Here is a 21114-nt window from a genome sequence, read left to right as displayed (position 1 = left end):
GAGAATGTCAAGGGAATAACACCAGCGACGCGTAGAAACACACTCGGTAAAGGGAATCATTGGGATAGATAACGCTGGCTGAAGACCCAAGACAAGGTCGTCTCTGCAGCTCTTCTAGCTCCCTCTCCCCTTTGTGCCTTACATGGCTACGTTGTCTTCTGATAGATGTGTGCTTCAGTCACCCATGGTCTGCTTTATTGCCTTTCTTGCCACGACAACGCCACACTTCTGAGCTGCGGTAAACACAGCCTTCTAAGGATTGAATGTCTTCCTGCTGCGCCTCAACTTTTCCTTGGTTAATGCCTTGTCCTATTTACTTTGTTATCTGCCTTATTTGAGAGGAGCCGCACGGGGCAACAAATGTTTTTCCCGCCATTTTCAATTCGGCTGCACAGTGACTTGCATCAATGAGAATACAAGTATTTTTTGTTTCTGTTTTTTGTTTCCTCAACTGAGGCGGCAAAACCGCATTGAACAAAAGTTAGGGCGTGTTTCGCGCCGACGAACTGCAGAGGAAGCACGACCTGATCGAGCCGCAAAGCTACGACTGCGACGACCGAAAGTGATCAGCTTTCAATAATCGCTCAACAACTGATGAACAACTCGGCGAGTCGCGTCGCCGAGTCAATGGCAACGTTTGCCATGCAATCATGGCCACTCTGAGAAACAAGGTGGAAGAGCCCCGCTTGTGGGCGTTCGTCTTGTCTCAATGGCCACCGCTGCAGTGGGAAGTCCCATTTCTGGACAAACACTCTTCGGTATACCAGGAAATGACTTTATGCAGCTCACGAGAATTCGGCACGAACGGCGACGTGAATGTTTTGATCTGACAGCCAATCTGCGAGCTTTGTGGCATGCTTGCGTGTGATGCATGGACGTTTTTGTGGTGTAATAAGTGCGCACTCTACTTGTATTGTAAGCTTATTGTTTTTTTGGCGCAGAGACGCAGACCGCAACTGATAGTTTGTTGCATGATAGTATGCGTCCGTTATACACTACGGTTCGTGTTAGCCTGCACTTTATTTAGCCTGAGAAATGACGACGTAAACACCGCTGCGCGCCAAATAGGCGGAAAACGCGATAAATATTGTCCAACGCATATTTGCGGCCCATCTGATGAAAGATCGCGATTGCAGGTGAGCACATCGCTAGCCTCAATCGCGGCTGTTCCGTTAGTGGGCTTCCCTGTCTTGCCGGTGTGAACGTGTATTTTAGCTTTACCGAAAGACTGCATATATGGAGTCTGCGCGCAACAATCTTTATCGGCCTAGAAAAAAAAAGCTGTACCGAGCTTAAATGTCAAAATGGTGCACATCGCTTTGTTCTACGAGGGACTGTCTGCTTCTACGGGCCCATACAGGCTCACACGGCTCTTCACTCGTACCAGCTCGTCATTGTCTTCGAAATACAAGTTCCGCTTCCTTGGCAAGAATTTTCCAAGTGCTTCCAATTACGTTGGAGCCGTCGAATGTCGAATGGCGAAAAAAAAATCCGTCCATTGTTACGGTCTGACCTGTTCATGCTTTTTGTTTCTATCAAGGCACATATAGAGTGCATGGCAGTTCTCATAGATTAAAATTGTTTCCGCTTTCGTTTTTTTTTTCGCACACTCATGAATCCGCCATTTGATTTCCCCTTACTGTCTATTTGGGCTCTATATTCAGAGATTAATTTTGTGTCAGATGGTCGACGCACTTATTAAAAGAGCCCGGAATTGTTGCCTAGCTGTTTTGATAGTTTAATTAAGGGCGTCATTGTGTCGCCTGCCCGCTTTGCTTTCTTGCAGCGTCAACTTTTGGCACTGTATGTGCTTTCTGGTTGCTTGCTGTCTTTTTCAGTGCAGTAAGAAGCTTGTGATGCAGCCTGCACAACACATTTACTCATAACAGAGAAATCGAGAAAATATAAGAAGCCTAAAATGTATAAAGTAGCTTCGTTCCTCACTCGATAGCCCTTCAAGTTCGAAAGAATCCTAGTGCAGATACGTCCGTTGGCGTACAATAGCGAGCACTCCAGAAAAAGTCATTGTTGTCGTAATCATCATCATCCTGTTGTTATGTCCACTGGTAGGACGATGGCCTCTCCCAGAGTCCATGTCTTGCGCTAGGTGATGGCAAGCTATAGCTGCAAATTTCCTAATTTCATCACAACACTTAATTCTTTACCGCCCTCGACAGCGCTTTCCTTCCCTTGGCATCCATTCTGTAACTCTAATAGACCACCGGTTATCCACCCCACGCATTATATGGCCTGCCCAGCTGCATTTCTTCCTCTTAATGTCAGCTAGAATATTGGCTACCGTCATTGGCTCTCTAATCCCCACCGCTGTCTTGCTGTATCTTAACGTTACGCCTAACATTTTTTGTTTCAACGTCTGGTATGCGATGGTAATTGAGAAATCTGAGGAGTCCAACCAACCTCTCTGTATGGTTTTCATTGATTACGAAAAAAAACCTTTGATTCACTAGAAATACCAGCGGTCATGGAGGTATTGCATAATTAAAATGTGCGTAAAGCGAGCGTGACTTTCTTAGCAGATATCTATAAAGACTCCACAGATACCTTAATTCTCCACAAGAAAAGTGGGAAAAATTTAGGTGCACGTTAAGGAACCCCAGGTGGTCCAAATTATTCCGGAGTCCCCCACTACGGCGTGCCTCATAATTAGCAGAGACCGGATTTTAGGCAAATGCCTTTTTGTTCCTTGCGGTCCTATCGCCCCACTTTGATATATGAGCATGGATTAGAGGTTAAGAAGGGCTTTTGTAGTGTTTTTATAGTGCCTATAAATGCCTATTTTCGCGTTTGTGCCTAAATGCCTATAAATGCCTATTTTCAGTATCGGCGCCTATATGAACACTATTTAGCCTCAAGTTTCGCTTTCGAGTGCAGTTACAGACCGGTATTCATGCTATCGGGACACATTGACTGTTCAGAACTCTATGGGGTTCAACCTAGTTCTTTAGTTCAACCAACTCCCGGAAAACAACTGCTAGCAACGTTGAAGTGGGACGCGCTGGCCAGCATACGCCGCCGCGCTGACATTGCGCGAGCGGTTGGCGAATGCGAAACCGCGGAGAGCCGTCAGGGGAAATGAGAGTGAAGGGCAAAAGAAGAAAGAAAAATGTGATGCGCACACGGCTTTTGTTTTGTTTCTAATTTACTTTTTAAGGTGTTCACCGCCGTCGGGCGTTCCTTCTCAGCGTATAAGGTCATTCTCAGTGACAAGAGGCACAATTTTGAATCCAAAAGTCTGGAGATGGCGGTAGTTTGCTATTGTTTCCACAATCTTCACAGTGATTCTTAGATTACGTTCCGCGTGCCCTCTTAACAGATTTCTTCAAATATGTGCACTTGAAATGGGCGGAAGTGTATTTGGCAGTGTTGGGACGTTTTGCCTGTACAATTCGGATAATGTCATTGTATATGACAAATTGCCAGAGTTGTACTTAACAGTCCTCAAGTAAAAACATGTTAATTTCTTAAAATAAATCGTAGTCTGTCTTGCATTTATTATTTATCTGTTTTTGTTGTGTCTTAATTTCATTGCGTCAAGCAGACATAAAGTAGCGTTTTATTAATCAGTTTTCCCAACTTTCAAGTATTCTTTTTCGTGCCTGTTTCACTATATGCGACGCTCGAGTACAGTGGCCGTTGAACATGAATATGAGCAGTGCGCTTGTATAATTAGGCCAATTGATCGTCATCAGTCCAGCTGTTTTATGGGGCAATTGCACGGCTATGTTCAACTGTTGGCACCTTTGTGCCATCATACACAATAACATTTCTTGTTTTTTTTTTTTTTTGTCGTAGATAAAGGTCGCGCATGTCTTCGTTTGAAATAATTGGCATTTATGTAAAGATTTATTGTGCCTATATTTACGACTTTGGAGGCCTAAAACGTTGTTTTGCCGGTCTATTTTTGGTGCTAAAACGCGCTTTTTTAGTGCCTAAAGATCCGGCCTCTAATAATTAGATCGTGGTTTTGGCACGTAACATCCCATAATTTAATTTTAAGAAAAATGGGAAAATACCCATCAATAAACGGATCAGGCAAGGAGGTACAATCTCTCCAATGCTATTTACTGCATGCTTAGAAGTATTCAAGCTATTAGACTGGGAAGGATTGGGAGTGATGATCAACGACGAATATCTCAGCATTCTACGGTTTGCAGATGGCATTGTCCTGTTCAGCAATGCTGGGGTCGAATTGCAAGAAATGATTCAGGACCTCAGCCGAGAAAGTGTAAGAGAAGGGTTAAAGATTATTATACAGAAGAATAAGGCCTTGTAAATGATAAAAGGCCTGGTTGAATAGCCTGGTAAAAGAAGAAGAATTCGTGGTTGGCTGTCAGCCCCCAGTATCTGTGCAAGAGTAAGTTTATCTAAGTCAATTACTCACAGGTGACCCCGATCATGAGAAGGAAGTTTACTGAAGAATAAAAATGAATTGGAGCGCATATGGTAGGCATTACCAAATTATGACTGGCAGCTTACTGCTATCCTTGAAAAGAAAACTGTACAATCATTGCTTTCTACCGGTACTAATATATGGGCAGAAACTTGGAGGTCAACAAAGATGCTTGGGAAAAAGTTAATGACCAGAAAAAGCATTTCATAACAAATACTTAGTATGCAGGTATTGTTTATTTCAATGACGGCTTTTCAGCCGATGTAGTGCTATACCAAGATAGCACAATACGGCTGCCGAGATGAAAGACGCGGGCTAGGAACTAGAAATCAGGGCGTCATTTTTGCGAATACTACCATGAGAATGTTCCTTTAGTTGAGCCACTGAAAACACGTAACGTCCACAAAATTTTTCAGCCTCCCAATGCGATATGTTTCTTCGGCAACTGTTTCATGTGCGTTAACAACCTAAGCTTCCACACGCTGTCATAGGAAAATTCGACATAAATAACGTTGCCCAATGAATATGCTGCTTCTCGTGCGATGTATTAAGCGGCGCGCACTCGAACATTGCGTTCTACAATGTACGTATGTAACCTAAGTTTCGTATGAATGGAACACAGCTCAGAATGCGAAATGAACAACCATCATAAGCTGTGCGTCACATTTCGCACAGAGTGATTCGTGGTTGGAAGAAAGTAATGCGGCTGTCACAGGTACTCAAAGCATCTTAGAGCTTGTCTCGGCTCCGACGTAAGCTGGCGCGCATATCAAAGAGCAAAACAAAAAAATATGGCAGCGATAGCAAAGTTTAGCATTGTGCTTGTTCTCTTTCGTTTGGGGCCTCTATACTCTGGGAGTCAGCCGCAGGAATGTTTTCTCTCCAGTTCAAAAATTTATTACGTAGTCCACCCGAATGGGTCCGCTTAAGTTTGTATCTCTTGTTTAACACTCAAGCTAATCACTTTGGTATCCATGCTCTGACAGTGGCTCAACAACGTGCAACTACGTCAAAAAGCTTTGATCACCCGGAGTTGGCATTGCTTATTCTGTGTTTATTAAAAAAACTAAAAAGAGCACTAATCTCTAAGCGAAACTTTTAGTTTTAGGCGAGATGCTTTATCCTTTACAGTGAAATGTTTTCACATAGAAGGCCTAGCACTTGATACGCTTGTTAGAATGCACTGTCAGTATTCTTGTCGCTCATTTTGCATTGTAAGATGGTGTTTTGAGTAGAAGAGATATCGATATCGTACTCATAACTTCTGTACATTTCTTTCAGTTCGCCATTTTGCCATTACAAAATGCAGTCTGATTTTCACCGCCACTAAATCAAGATGGCTAGATCCAAACTTTTCGCAGTGACATAAACAACGAAGTAATCGAGCGACGTGGCAAAAAATGGCAGGTCGGTTTTAGAATGGGTGTAGTAGACTCACGTTCATCTGCTCATAAAATTATTGACATCTGCTGCAGTCGAAACAACTCGGCCAGCGCACAGGTTACGTTATCACTTCCGCTAGATGATATCACTATACGCTTGGAAAGCTTCGTTGAAGGAACAACTACCCGCCGTTGAGGTTTAGCCTGGCTTAGCGGCTTTGGCGTGGCGCTGATAAGCATGGGTTCACGGGATCAAATCTTGACGGCGGCAGCCGCTTTTCAATGGGGGCGAAATGCAAAAACGCCTGTGTGGCGCGCATTCAGTGCATATTAAATATCTCCAGGTGGTCAAAGTTTCCGGAGTCCTAACCACGGCGTGCCTCATAATCATATCGTAGTTTTGGCACGCAAAACTTCTTAATTTAAGTAACAAACATATGATGCTAACAGACATAAGTGGTGAGGAAAGCTTCGCACTGTTGTCCAGCACCGTGCGCTGGTGCCCAAAAATACACATCCCTGCACGGTGCTCTCGGCGTATACAACGGCTGGCTTGAACTGCGACATGGCAAGTTGGCGCGCCTGAAAACGGGGCATTCTTATCACTATTAGTCTTTTCTTCGTAGGTGTATGCTGAAGGCTTTGATAGCAGCCGAAAAATTCAGGCTTGTCAGGAATATTTGCCCTGTCGGCAAAAAGCTCTTTCACGGCATTTCAGCTGCTACGGTTAATTGCCCGCTAAGAGTTTGTCGAATGGTCGGCACAAGTCAGCAGTTTTGGAGGACTGTGCGTCCATCTTCTGCGCAGCTTGTTTGATGTTTCGGGTCGCCGCCGACAGACTCGGTAAGCAGCAAGAGTGAAGCCTTTTTATGAACATTCAGTGTGTAAAATGATTGGCGAGACGTTCGGTTGGCGTGGTGGCGGTGCATGCAATCGGAGCAGTAGCAACAACAACAGAGAAAACACGGCTGCGCTGGCGGCGTAATAAGCGACGCGTAGTGTGTTTTTCGCCAGCGCGGAAAGGCCGTCGTGCAGAGACGCGGATGTTTGCACTTGCCCGTGCGTGTGCACAGCCATTTTAATAAAAACAACACAGGGAGACATAGAGCGGTGATGTCGAAGGGATGGGAACCGAGTCCGCGGCGCCGATCGACGTCGGGGTCCACCATGGTCGCCATTTCAATTACTTTGCCGTCGGGCCGCCAGTCGCGGGGAACGCGATGGTTGTTTACCCGTGGCACGGGTTAGCGGGCCGGCGTCGAAAAGGGGTTGCGACGGCCACGCTTCCCGCGAGGCGGCTTTGCGAATGCAAATGATGTGCGCTCGGAGCTTTTTCTCGAGCCGCCGACTGCTCACCCGCAAACGCCCGCGCGGATTTGCGCGCAATAAAGCACGCACAGAGAAGCGGCCGCGTCGAATGCCCCCGGTCGCTCGCCGCCGCCGCCGCTCCGGTGCGCTGTCCTCGTAAGCATGCGACGGCGCTTGAAATCCCGCTTCCTTGTTCTCGACTTCAACGTGCGGAAAAATAACCCCGCGTACGCGGCGACGTTACGATTCGGGCCTTGCCGTGTTGCTCACCTGCAGTATCCTTAACGCAGAGCTTACCGACGCGTACCAGCTGGCTTCTTCGGTTTTTATTTCGTTCCACAAGAAGAAGATGCTATAGCTGCCGAGACGATGATGGTGTTTAAGGGTAATTAATCACACGTCCCCGCTCACGGAGGAAGTCAAAGTACCGCAGCCGCCCTCTCAGTAAAAATCCGAATGTGTCGTTTCCTCTCTTACTGCAGAAAAGATGCGGGCGCATCTTTTTTCAAATCACTGTGCAGCTGAAAACATAAGTATCATGTGTGTTTGAAATTGAGAGTGAAGTGGCGGTGCCCTATGCATGAATGGCACGCGAGGTAAATGTATTTAGTCGGGAAGCATTCATGGCGTGTGAGCTCTGCTCTCATCTTTTAATGATTTCTTTCGACGGACTTGCCATTCTTCCTTTTTTTTACATAATTTTCCTACTCTTTAGGTCAAACAAACACCTTCAGTACATAAAATGCTCGCGCGCAATATTGTTTCCGAAATATACAAGCTGCGCAGTGGTGTTTCTCTGTTGCTGTATGTTCTGAATAAAATGAGCATCGTGATGCGAAAATTTAAGTGCCAATATTCTCTGTGAATACTAACAATATTTGCTCAAAATTGCTTCGATGTGTGTTTTTGAATTACTGAGAACCTTTACTATGGTGTAAAGGGCAACATGGTTCCTAACTATTAGGCCACAACTTTCCTAACTATCAGGCCACAATTGCACGCAAACTTCTATTGTGCCAACGCCATCTGCCTGTTTAGATTATCGTCGCGTGTTGATGGTGATGATGATTTCCATACTATGGCACATACTCACAACGGGGGATTGGCCAAGAAGCGGGTGGCACGTTTACAAAAAAAAAAAAAAAAATAAGAACTGAAGGCAATACAAGGCACTATAAGAGTTGTGACATGCGCGCGCCCATTTCCTATACGCCAGAGTCGTAGCAACGAAACGGATATATTTATAGCATTTCATTAACCGCTTCACAAAAGTGTTACGATGCTTTCGGGCGGCGGCAACGCCGCTGCAGTAGTGAACGACATGGTCATACCATGCAGAAGACATCGGGTTTATTCACGCTCGTGAATATAAAGGAAGTCAAGGGGAGAGGAGGGAAGGCGTGATAGACAGCAAGGAAAGATTGCACACATGCGCACTGGGATGAAATAATTTGGTCGTCAAGTTCAGGGTTTACAGCAGGGTTTAGCTTTAGCAGCAGGGTACAGCAGGCTTCAGGGTTTAGCTTCACATGGATTTCAAAATGTGCCTTGGATCTGCGCAATCTTTCTTAATAGACATCAGACATGAATTCCCGAATTGCTGTTGTGTTTAAAAAATTCCGTTGTACCTTATGTGACTTCGTATAATGTTTATTAGGCCGCATTTATTTTTTATTCGTATTACCGAAAGTCTTACCTGCGAAAGTCTTACTGACTGTGACTAGACAATCGCATGCCCGTTTGGTATCTATAGAAGCGAAGTAAGCGCTGTGTATCGCGCATCACAGACTGGATAATCGTCCGCTCTATATGTATTGCTAACCGCGCCACATTTATCAAAGGGTTAAAAAGGGTTTTATTCTTTACTTCCGAAACGTTTACACCTCATTCATTTTGTCTGGGTGCCAGTCCAGAAAGGCTTAGCTTTAAACGAGTCTGGTGATTCACATGGGGCGACCATCCCGTGATGATCTTGTGCTAGATCACTACATTACCGGCGTCGACCTGCTTCATTGGAAAGCGGTCGAGAAAATTTGCTACTGTAAATGACTCTGTCAAACTTTGATTGTCCTTTTCTGTGTTTTCGCATCTTAATTTTAGTTGGAACAGTAGATAATGTTCCATTAGAAGGTCTGAAGCATCGCTTACGAGAGTGTATATTACCGAGGCGCCCCAGTAAACTTTTGCTTCTGCAGGTCTGGCCTGGCTTCGTCCACTTTCTATCATATCTGTAGAGAGAGTACTTTCATTCTGACGAAGACTGGTCCCTTTGTTGAGGCGGTACCTCCGGGCTGTGGCGTCCCCGTGGTCTGCCACTGTTGAATGAAAGTGAGTCTCTAGAGCATTTCATATTAACATGTCGATTCGCAGTTAAAAAAAAAAATGACTTTTGCAGGACTCCTTTCTTAAACTGGGCCTAAACTTCACCCTTCCGGCGGTGCTTTATGTTTGTGATTCCGTCCTAGTTTTCAGCCAAACGAATGTTTGTGATGCTTAATTTGATTTCTTGTGGGCGGCAAAACGTGTGCAAACCACTGGTCTCATTTTTTACGGAATTACTGAGTGATAAAACAAATGATACTTAATATATTCTCATCGCAACAAATATGCTTAATTTCTCCTTTTTGTGATTGTTGTGTTCTTTTCTTTGAGTAGTATTTATTTATTTATTTATTTATTTATTTATTTATTTATTTATTTATTTATTTATTTATTTATTTATTCATTTATTTATGCACATATACTTATACGCATTTATGAAAATTTCTTTTAACAAATATTCATGTTGTATTTCTCAATATTCCCCCTTCTTCCACGACGATACTTGACCGATCCCTGAGAGTGCCTGGGGTCATAACCTTGAGGATAAACTAACCCAGCCAGTTGCTATTTTGTTCGCTCCTTCACTAGACTTGCAGACCCCAAGTTGTGTTTCAGCCAAGGCTGTCTCAGATTAATAAAAATAAAGGATACGAGATACAATGCTAATTTTTGTTCAAGTTTCATAGCAGTGGTGGAGATCAAATTTTGCATGATAACCACCATTATATTATTAACAAAATGTTTCTAAACTTTTTTGACAAGTGTTTATTTTTATTTGACGACGAAATCAAATAGAAGGTGCGTATAAGTACACATCCAGAGGTCCCGAAGTAACAACTCTAGGGGGGACCTCCTAACAAGACATAAATAGGGGGTTAGTAGGATCGTGGCAGACAGTGAGTCGTATCATATATTATACAACATCTACATCATCATCGCAAATAAAGGGTAAGAGAAAAAATATTGACTTAAGGGTGCATGTTCAATTTGCAGAGCTGAAGTCAGCCAGTACTAGAAGCATAACGTTTTGCTGGGACCATTGTTCATGGCACCAGTTCCGAGAAAAACTTGCTAAATATATGGCAAATTAGTTTTGCGGAAATTAACAAAATCTCTACTCTCGAGTGGATGACAATTGACCCTTTCAGGGAGTCAAAATCTGCAGGAAAATGCATTGCTATTCCAGTTAACAGTTTTCCGTATTGCACTTTCCCACAGAACGGAAACGTAGTAACTGAAATAGCAATGGCCATTTTGATGCGTATTTCGAGTACTTATTTTTTGGAAATGGCGCGAGGCACAAATTTTTGGGAAAAGAACATGCTTTTAGTAGTGGCTGACTTAAATTCTGCATTTCCAACATGCCCCTGAATTTGTTAATTTAATATATTAGCAAACATTTCTTACATAATTACGCTGGTGTTGCCTGATTCTGATGGATGAAAAGTAAGCACAAAGAAACAAAAGAAACAATACGTTTTACCACCAATAATCGAAGTATCTTTGAGGCTAATTGTGTGATGCTGCGTCAGCGATCGCATGCTTTCTTAGAAAAAGGAGACACAGATTATAGCACCCCGAAAGCGTACTTACGTCCCCTATCGAATGAATCGAATGATCGGGTTTTAAGTACCACAGCTACACCTTGGCATTGAGGGACGCTGTATTGGGTGTTCCGCATTGACGTATTCGCTGTTAAGAACCCTCAAATATCTGACATTGCTGGCGCGCGTTGAGTAGAACATTATAGCCAGTAACGAGTCACTTCATCGACTCCACAGGTGCAGACAAACCGACAGGAAGCAACGCATATGCTAGTTTCTGCATTTGATAACTCTGATTTTGGAACTGCAATGTACGATGCAAAGCGATGGGCTTTTGACACATGCATGAAAGCTGGGAAAGTCGTTGCTGTCACCGTGATTCACTATGTTACGTGTGCTGCGTTTGCCGCAATTATCTTATAATAAGTGGTAACCATGGTATGTGAAAATGAAATGGAATCAACAACTATGTCATGTTTCGGTGGGCCTATAGCAGTCAAGTAGCCGGAGATAATTGTTCGCTTCCCTAAATTGTGCAGGTGAGCGCCGACGTAGCAAAGCGCCGACTGAATGCAGATCCTTCTTTACTTTTTTTCTCAAGCAATTCATTTTCTTCGTAACCAGCGTTTCAGGAGTCCGCAGTCTGTTGTAAATTATCTAACGTGAACTGTGACGGCGTAGCAGCGTTGCTCAGGTGCTACAGCACGTGAGGGCGCATTTGTCACGTAAGCCTGGTGACGCTGGTGGCAGCTCATTTTTCAGCTGATAATTGAGTGCTCCTGTCCAAGGAGCGCCAAAAGGCGTTAAATTGCCATAGCAGGGAGTCCGCGATTTTAATGAGAGAGATATCGAATGGCACCCAACTTTCATCTCCGTTTCGAAAAATTGTGCTACGTCTTATACGAGGTGGCAGCGTTGTGGTGGCGTGTCAAAATAAGGATGCTTAATTCCGATGGTACGAAGTCAATTTGAATCGGTCTTTCCACTGTCTGGCCTTGTCAAGATTTCTGTTATCCCATCTTCTATCTGTATTGCAGTCACTTACAATAAGAACGGAAATATTCTGCCAACAGCAATGATGACAGCTGTAAACAGGACAATGCTAGACAGAATGATGGTATGAAATAATGTTGCTGAATAAATTAGAAGAGAAATACCGTGGAAGAGCGCTCTCTTATTCTCGAGCGTCGAAGTTTCTTTGCACATCTGTAATTATTCCACTAATACGCAATGCGTCCTGTGTTTTTCGATCAGCGCCCTGTTGCACTTTGAAATATTTAACATTTTTTCATATTTCTACCATACTGTAACGTAAATAACTGAAAAGCAAACAAAAACAAAAAGAAACCTTTCCTGTCCTGCACGACTCTACTTTTCATACGCACTGCTAAAGAGTGTGCAGCTCAAAGTAGTACAAAATATATACCGCAGGAAATGTTTATCATAGATGTTTCTTCTTGCCTGAACTCCGGTTTAAAATTCCGCACAGATGTTGCCATGACGATGCCCTGGTGCACAGCGTGTTGGGTTCGCGAACAATTTTTTTTTGCGCCGCGAGGAATAACGGATACGCTAATTGGATGTTGGGCAAGGGATGTTTAACGAAAGCGTCTTTATTGACTAGCGCTGCGGCCAATGTATGCAGGCCAATCTCGCGCGAGCACAACGTTCGCCGAGAGGACAAATTATGCCGCCGAGAAATGAGGACATGCATGTTTGATCAACTTTAAGCCGCTACAACTTTGCTTCGCTGTCGATGCTCGCGTTTTCGCCACTAAACTTAAACGATAGCCTGAAAAATTTCGCCGCATAAAGAAGAGAACCCGTGGAGCGTGAAATATTTTTAAAGAATTTTACTTATATACTGCGAGCAGGTGCGTCTTTAACAAAACAGCAAGGAATGAGTACCGGTAGCTGCATACACGGATGTAAACTTCTAAAGAAAATATAAATGGTTCAGCGTTTATTCTTTGTTCAGCGAGTGTGCCACTAGATGTAGCTGCTACGAAAATTCTAGCTTGGTTCTGGTCATGTAGTCATGTAGGATATCGCCTAACCAAATTTCATTGAACCCGTAGACGTGGAACGAAATAAATCTGAATGAGTTGACAGGACTTATTTTTTGAAAGGTCAGAAGTATACACGGACACTAGATGGACGAAAAGACAGCGCAAACCCCGTTTGTGACTTCCTTGTCGTTCATCTTGTGCCTGTGTCTTCTGCGTCTAGCCTTTGAAACCATGAATTGTAGATCTCATATCACGTAGATGTAATGTAGCCGAAGGCTGACTCGTAGAAATGCGCCTCCCGTTGAATATTGACTGAATTAGAAGAAAGAAAGAAAATATCGCAGAAGTCCGAGTAACTGTAAAGGCTCCGTGCCCCCATGTAAGCGTTTCACTACAATATTCACAGGAACTTTTCATCGATGGTGCGTGTCACGCATAATTAAAGTAGCGTGACACAAAAACATGGCCAAGTGCTAGGGCAGTACGGAGAAAGGAGATTCTCAACAGCACACGTCTCTGAAATCAAAATCAAATATGCGTTACTGCTCCAAGCTTTTGTCCGAATACGGGAAGAGCAAATTGGCGAGCGCGGTGAAGTAGAAAGTGAATAATGGGGAAGGACATTTAAAAGTGCACCTTCTAGCAATGTTGTAAAATTTCTCAATAGTAAAAGTTCACCACCTCACAAATAATTTTCTTCACGATTTCTTTTTTAAAATTGACACAATTTTCCGACTACTAAATTTGCCTTTCACTTCCTTGGAGGTTTTGCCTCTTGTGTCTCAATAGTTTATTCGTTTCTTAAGTGTGACGAAACGGGAAGCGTATATACGAAGCCTACAGCTTCAAAATCTCTGAGACTAACCTTTAAGCAAGAAATAATATAATATAAAAAGGAAATCACTGACTAGAAATCTGGTCAAAGAAAGAAAGAAACAAAAAGAAAGGTTTGCTATGAACGGAAGTATACAGTAAGAACTAAACAAGAATAGACAAATATATAAATATAATATACAATACAGAAGCAGCACGTGACGTGTGACAAGAACCAGTAGACTTCATTCAGGCTGAAATAGTGCCAGAGTGTTCCCACCAAAGGCAGAGATCTCACAATTTTCGACAGCAGCATGCTGATACGTTATTATCCGCACTTGCGAGAACCATGCGCTTATTTTTGCACTCCGAGTACCCTTGCAGTAAGGATGGCATAGGTTGCAATGATAGTGACCGCGAGAAAAGAACGCGCAATGAATGGAAATACAAGCAGCAGTTGCTGTTGACAGTCCTGACGTCTGCACCAGCCCCGCCAAAGCAGGGTGATGCTACGTTTAGTAAGACGTTTCTATGCTACAATTTTTATTTCAAGCATCTAGGCAGGCTACAGCAGGCTTATGTGTGGCACTCTCCGCGTCAGTTAGGCTCGCTTTCAAAGCTGAGCACCTCGGTGTGGCTCCTAAAATTCGTGTATTTATAAGAACATGTTACACCACAATTTATTAAGGCGAAAGCCTTAAATCTCGTTGTGAGGTACAGAAAAAGTGAGCGAGCTCGCCTCGCGCCTCGCGCTTGCCTCTCGCTCGTGCCAGTGCTCGCGCGTTAGTCGTCTTCTTCCACAGCTGGCTCTGATGCTGCTCATCATAAAATGAAGTTGAGGAGGAATGCAGCAATAATAACTTAGCGGCTACAGTAAATATGAGGCGGTGCTTGGAATCTGGAAAGGACTAATGGGGCCAGTGCTAACGTTTGCAAATGCAATTCTGTGCTAGCGTTCCCATACTGCCCCTCGCGCTCAACGTGTGGAGGGCATTGAGGGAAAGGGCACCAGTGGCGCTGAGGAGGAGAAGGAAAATGGCAGCGGTGGCGCGGGAAGGCTTTGAGAGAAAGGGCAACGGTGGCGCTGGGGAGGAGGAGGGATAGGTCAGTAGTAATGCAGTGGAGGCGTTGAGGGCAAGCATGGTGGCGGCGCTGGGGAGGAGGAGGGAAATGTCAGCGGCGGCGCTTGTAGAACGTTCTGGAAACGGCGGCAGCACACTCGCAGCGCGCTCGCACGCCTGGTATACGTCGCCGCGTGGGCTCAGAGCTTCATTCCACATCGCTATTGGTCCAACTATGCTTTCGCCTTCACATTCTTAGAAAGTTCTAAGCGTCCCCCGTAATTTTATTTCTCTCTCTCTCTCTGACGTTTTAGAGGACATAAATGGTGACAAATCTTTCTGAATTTCCGGTAAAGAACTTGGCGTTAACTGTGAGTTGTAATATTTTATCTTGGAGTGAGATTGGTATTCGGCTCAGACTTACAGGGCTATGCAAGTTATCGGTAAGCATGTTTACTTACTGTGGCTAGTGCTTATGGCTGATTTCATTTCATCCTGGCAGAACGCTCGAGTTTTCATGACGAGACAGTAAAGATAAACATTAAGTAAAATTCGAGTTCTGATAAGGCGAATAAGCGCGCTTTACCATGAGTGCCTGCGTGACATTCCAGAAATGATGTAAAAGCCAAAGGTTACAATTAAAGGTTATAAAGAGTTTGAAAATAAAGTGAAACTGGTAGCTTTTGTGAAAATTAGTGACATAAACCGGCGAAAATACCACAAAATACATGAAGTCATTTATGTCATCGAGGAAGTCACGCCTTGAACGCTGAATTCAAAGAGAGAAGTTTGGATTCTTTAATATAAAGTCGATATAAGTTTGTAATAGTAATACATCTCATTGGAATATATGCTTAATGTTTCTCTTCACTATCTCGCACCTCTGCGTTTTCCGGCGTGAGTAAGGTGGATCGTTAGCGCATAGGATTGCAGCGAAAGTTCGAACATATGTCCTCAATTTCTCTCAAGGTAAAGTTTCCGCAGCGATAACATGACTGCATGCTGTCAGAAATTTCCCTGCCTTTATGAGGATTTGGGGCACTATCTTAACAGGAAAGGGTACAGGTAACTAGGCTGACTTTTTTTTTCAAGGACAGTAGATATTTTTTAGTAATTGCTTGACGAATAATGAACCTCGATTGTCTCGCAACTCATTCAGTGGCGGCGGAGGGAGCATGTTTGGGAATTAGAAAGTTGCGTCGCCAACTCCATTTCATTGGTAAAAGTGTCATAATTGCGATCTCAGTAGTGGGTTTTGTAAGTTCAGTTTGACATATTATTTTCCACTCGGCAGCCTTTAAAGCTTAGAACTGCCTTCGTGGGGTGTGATATATTAGCGGAACTTGCATACTCGACCTTCGCTTCAGCGGTGGTATCTCATGGGTTGCGTCGTTCTGCTGCTGGGACCTGAGATCATGTGTTACATTCCGCGGCCGAATTCCAATGGGTGCTGATTGCTCAAACGCTCGTGTACTCAGGTTTAGAAGCGTGTTGAATTACCCCGGAGCTCAATATTAATCCGAAGTCCTCCACTTCTCTAACGGCGCACTAAGTAGCTTTGGAGAGTTTACCAATCAATCAATCAATCAATCAATCAATCAATCAATCAATCAATCAATCAATTATGTTTATTTGAAGTGCCCAGGAACAACCCTAAGGTCTTCGTGCTGGCGCACGGATACATTAAAAACAAAAAAAACAATAAACTGCACGCGAATACAATAAAACACACACACACACACACACGCACACACGCACACACACACACACGCACACACGCACACACGCACACACGCACACACGCACACACGCACACACGCACACACACACACACACACACTAAATAAAAAGAACAATTGTGAAAAGAAGAGTGTACATACAGCAAGGCGCAAGGTAAATACAATAGAAAAAAGGAGAAGAGGGACAGCAGAATAATGTATGAAACTATGACACAACAACGCAAAGCTCGGAAAAGAACAATGACAGCGAGTTATGAAAACTATCGATGTCATGAAATAAGAGTTCTAAGAATTCAGTATTTTGGGGACGGTTGAGTGTTGGTGATGGGAGGCCGGACCATGGAAAGGTCTATGTTCTCTGGTGATCTTGCGTGGAGAAATAATAATAATAATAATAATAATAATAATAATAATAATAATAATAATAATAATAATAATAATAATAATAATAATGATGATGATGATGATGATGATGATGATGCTCAGGTTGCTTGTAACCCCAAACTCACTGTCATGACAAAACGTTCCCACCCTATAATTTTTCGGTTGTGCTCTAAAAGGCGCTTTCTCCCTACTATGATTAAAGCAAAGGTGAAGCAACCTTCACAGGACGTCACCAAGTGACCCATATATCCACAGAATTAAAAGAAACATCCTTAATGAGTAGATATTAGCGCTACAGGAAAAGAAAGACTTGGGAATGAGGGAGAATACAGAAACGAGGCACGAAAAGATCAAGAAAAGAGGCACAAACTGCGTTAGCGATACTTCTGTTCACCTGTTTGGGATTGAGATGCAGCTATTTGGCACGTTGCTATGAAATTTTTACGTGACCATTGGTGATGCGCATTTTTAATTTTTCGACACCGCTCTCAGAATAAAGCAGTTTAAGTTTAGTACCCGCTGTTTCTTTATTCTGCTTCCTTCCTAAGTATTTATGTTATTGTAGCACTAATATGTATTCCTTAGCATTCAACCAAGTCACCCAGCAACTAATTTTACCCAAAAGGCCTTAAGTCGGTTCACGTTGTCTGCGGCTGCAAATATAAAGACAAAAACTAGATTGAGGTATTTTTCTGGATATTTTTTGACACCATACCTTCTTTCTCCCCCGTACTCATTCCTTGTTCTCCTTGATTTAGAGTTTGGCGAAGCTCTCAGTTAGACACCCTCAGTCACAGGCTGATTGCCAAACCGTGTAAGTATGCATTCCTGTATAGCATGGATCTTAACTCGCAGCTCCGATGAGCCCATCGGTATTCATTCACGCCCTGCCTTCTCTACACAGTCACCTCTGGCGTCTCTTTTTGTCCCCTATTCACGAATCACAGTACCAGGCTAGACGAGTCTCTCTCTGGTCGACTTCTTCGTTTATTCTCTAATAAAGTTCCTATTCTTCACCGACTGTGGCGCATAATAGATTTTTGATTTGAGGCTAATGGCGGTGGCGTGTATAACTTTGTCTGAGAGTATACGTACGTAAAAATTACCCTGTGTAGCATGGTCAACATTTCCGTAAGTGCTTCTTAAAAGCATTTATAAATAATTGCACCTGTATATCAAATGCTGGGGTTTTATGTGCCAAAATCACGATATGTGAATATGAGGGATGCCGTAGTGTGGTACTCAGGATTAATTTTGACTACCTGGGGTTCTTTAACGTGCACCTAAATTTAGGTAGAGGAGTGTTCTTGTATTTTGCCCCCCATTGAAATGAGGCCGCCCCAGCCGGGATTGAACCCGAGACCTCGAGCTCAGCAGCGCAACGCCGTAGCCGCTGGGCTACCGTGGCTGACTTAAAGGGTTTCTCTGACACTAACTTCTTTCATGCTAGTGAAAAAAAAAACTTTCACGTTCCTTAGACCTACATATACATGCCAATTAATCAAATCGGTAATTAAGAACAAATGAAAATATAAGTACAACCTTTGTTGATAAAACGACAGTCTTTAAGCGTCCTTCGAGCAAAACTAGCCGTGACAAAAAAATTAATTGTCAATGCTTATTATTTCCAGAAGCAGCTAGGTAAAGCCGATGGCGGCTACTTAACGCTTGGTATCATGCTACACGCTCTAATTATGTCGCAAGCCAGATGGAGAACTTGTGCATTTATTACCCCTCAGCAGGTACATGAACTAAGGCCTTATAAGCATGTTTTCGGGACCATGCATAAGAACCGCGCGGCAAAGGGTTGTTCCCAGCAGACGCGCTGGCACGCTTTAGTAGCGCATGCAGCGAACCATCCAGATGAAGTTACTGTAGCTCCGAAGAGAGAGTGGGTTTGAGCCAGCTATTCTAAGCAGGATAGAGTGAAAAGAAAACACATGCGAAATTGAAGGCACATTGTCGCGCGTTTGTGGGCGTTTGTGCGTGCAGGTGGAGGGGGTAATTGCGTTCAGAAGTTATGCAAGACTGGCAGTATCCCGACAGGCTCATTCGATCTGTACACCGACGTTGGAGAGCACGCATCTGATGCGCAGCAGTGGGTGTCACTCGCACGCTTCGAATCAAGCGAGAAGGGCAGGTAAACGATCGGCCGTTCGGCGTGCGACGGTTGCGGCAGGTCATACACCGGGCGCCGGCTCGCCCCTTTATCGACGCGGGCGGACCATCGCAACGCAAGAACCTCGCAGAGCGGACCGTGTCCGCGGCGTATCGTGCGCGGCTGCTCTAGGGCCGTTGGGCTTCGGACAGGTGGGCAATAAGGGGAGCGTGCGCGAAACCCGCTCCGGTCGGCAAATGACGCGCCTCGTCGTCCACGTCAGCTGGCCGCGTGTACTACACGCCGTCGGGCCATTATTCAGGCGGCGGAATGCGGCGGCGCCCGCGGCATTTCCATCGAAAGCCGATATTGTTCCCCCGCGAGGGTGTGAGCTCGTTCAGTCTTTACCATGGACTCGCGTCGACGCAACGCAAGTGCTGTTTGCCCAATCGGCACTGGCCAACCTTGGATCTCCCCAAATAGCAGAGTGCGTTAGCGCGCGTATTTAGCAACTCCCGCTCAAAACTTCAGCGGCTTCGCGGGAGGAGGGCGGGAAACTTCTGCTCAGTGGCGAGCGACGAGCGCTCGTTAACGTTTTGTCGGTGCGTCCCCGCTGCAGATGCTGGCGAGGCGCTAGGACCGCACGTATTGCGCTAGTGCTCGTGACACTAAAAATGATTATTATGGTTTACTTCCTTGGGCAATGAAGCGTGTGTGTGTGAATCTATACGAGCATGGTAGTTAGGCGAATGAATGTGCCTATTTGTAGGGGTTTACCGCTCCTCTCTACTCCGTATTGCTTGTACGGTTTGCACTGATGGCATTAAAGTGTCTGAATACACAGGACAAAGAAGGAAGGTTGTCTAAAAAGCATGAGACCATTTCTATCTTATTAAAAGCTACAGGGTTTTTCATTTGTGCAGAATCAGATTTGTTGAGTGCCGACGTCTGGTTCCGGCACGATTTTAAGAGGGTGAAAAGGCCTGGGAAATTCAATCAAAGGAAAACACTGCATGAACTTCTGTGTGAAGCTTGGTGATATTAAAGCAGAAGTAATTCGGAATATTGGAACACCGTTTGGAGACGACGCTATGGGCGTTAACTTCGCGCACAGATATCTTTCAGACATCTTGTGCGTTGTATTCACCACCTCCCGGCACCGTACCGAGCCAGATGTAGCGCCATCGCAAGGTTCGTTTAAACGCTCGATCACTTACAATTACACATCTAACGCTCGAAGTAACTAGTTCTGAACCTAGACAGGTACTTTCAATGGCCGATTGCAAGCGTCCATGGTCTCCCATATACGTATACAAAGTTTAGTCATAAATGTGTCAATGTTTGCTTACTCATGCAGTTCTAAGATTTATTTGGCTGCTTAAAGGGGGAGTGTTCTAATGTGTCCGAGCGCATGTACAACATTTATATGGTGCCCTCAGTGCACCTACACCTTTGATTTACTGCACCCTAGGCCCCCTGATAAGCCACACTAACTTAATTCATGCTGATACGATCAGCAGTATGCATCCAGAAAACCAACGTTATTATTCCCCCAGGAAGCATCGAGAACTCCAATTACTTAAAAGAACTTAAAGCTTCAAACATTTTTTCAGCATTTCTTTTCAAACAAAGGTTTCATCTTGGTAGCTTGGCATTTCTGAAACGACACACTGTTTAAAGCTCCATAGAGCTGCAAAGCTCATTCAACAGAACCCTGAAAACATTTTAGAACGTCATCTAATTAGATCACACACTTCTAACTTTGCTGACCCGTTAACATGCCCAGCATCAGCTACATCCCCCAAATCTCCTAATGGCTTTCTCAGAATGAATGTGGTCCACATCTTGCGCGGCCGTTCTGCGCGAACGTTCTGAGCGGAGGAGTATTTTCCACCACCTCTAGTCGCACTAGAAGTTTCGCGTAGTTGTAAAACGCCGCATACATACTAAAAGCTATCCAGAGGGTTTCACTGAGTCTTGCTACTCTCACAGACACCAGAAGCACATTCGCTGCTCGCCGTACACAGGTGGAGTTTGTCTCCG

This window comes from Dermacentor silvarum, chromosome 1 (genome assembly GCF_013339745.2).
Source record: "Dermacentor silvarum isolate Dsil-2018 chromosome 1, BIME_Dsil_1.4, whole genome shotgun sequence".
NCBI classification, from domain to species: Eukaryota; Metazoa; Arthropoda; class Arachnida; order Ixodida; family Ixodidae; genus Dermacentor; species Dermacentor silvarum.
Note: the sequence above shows the minus strand (reverse complement) of the source record.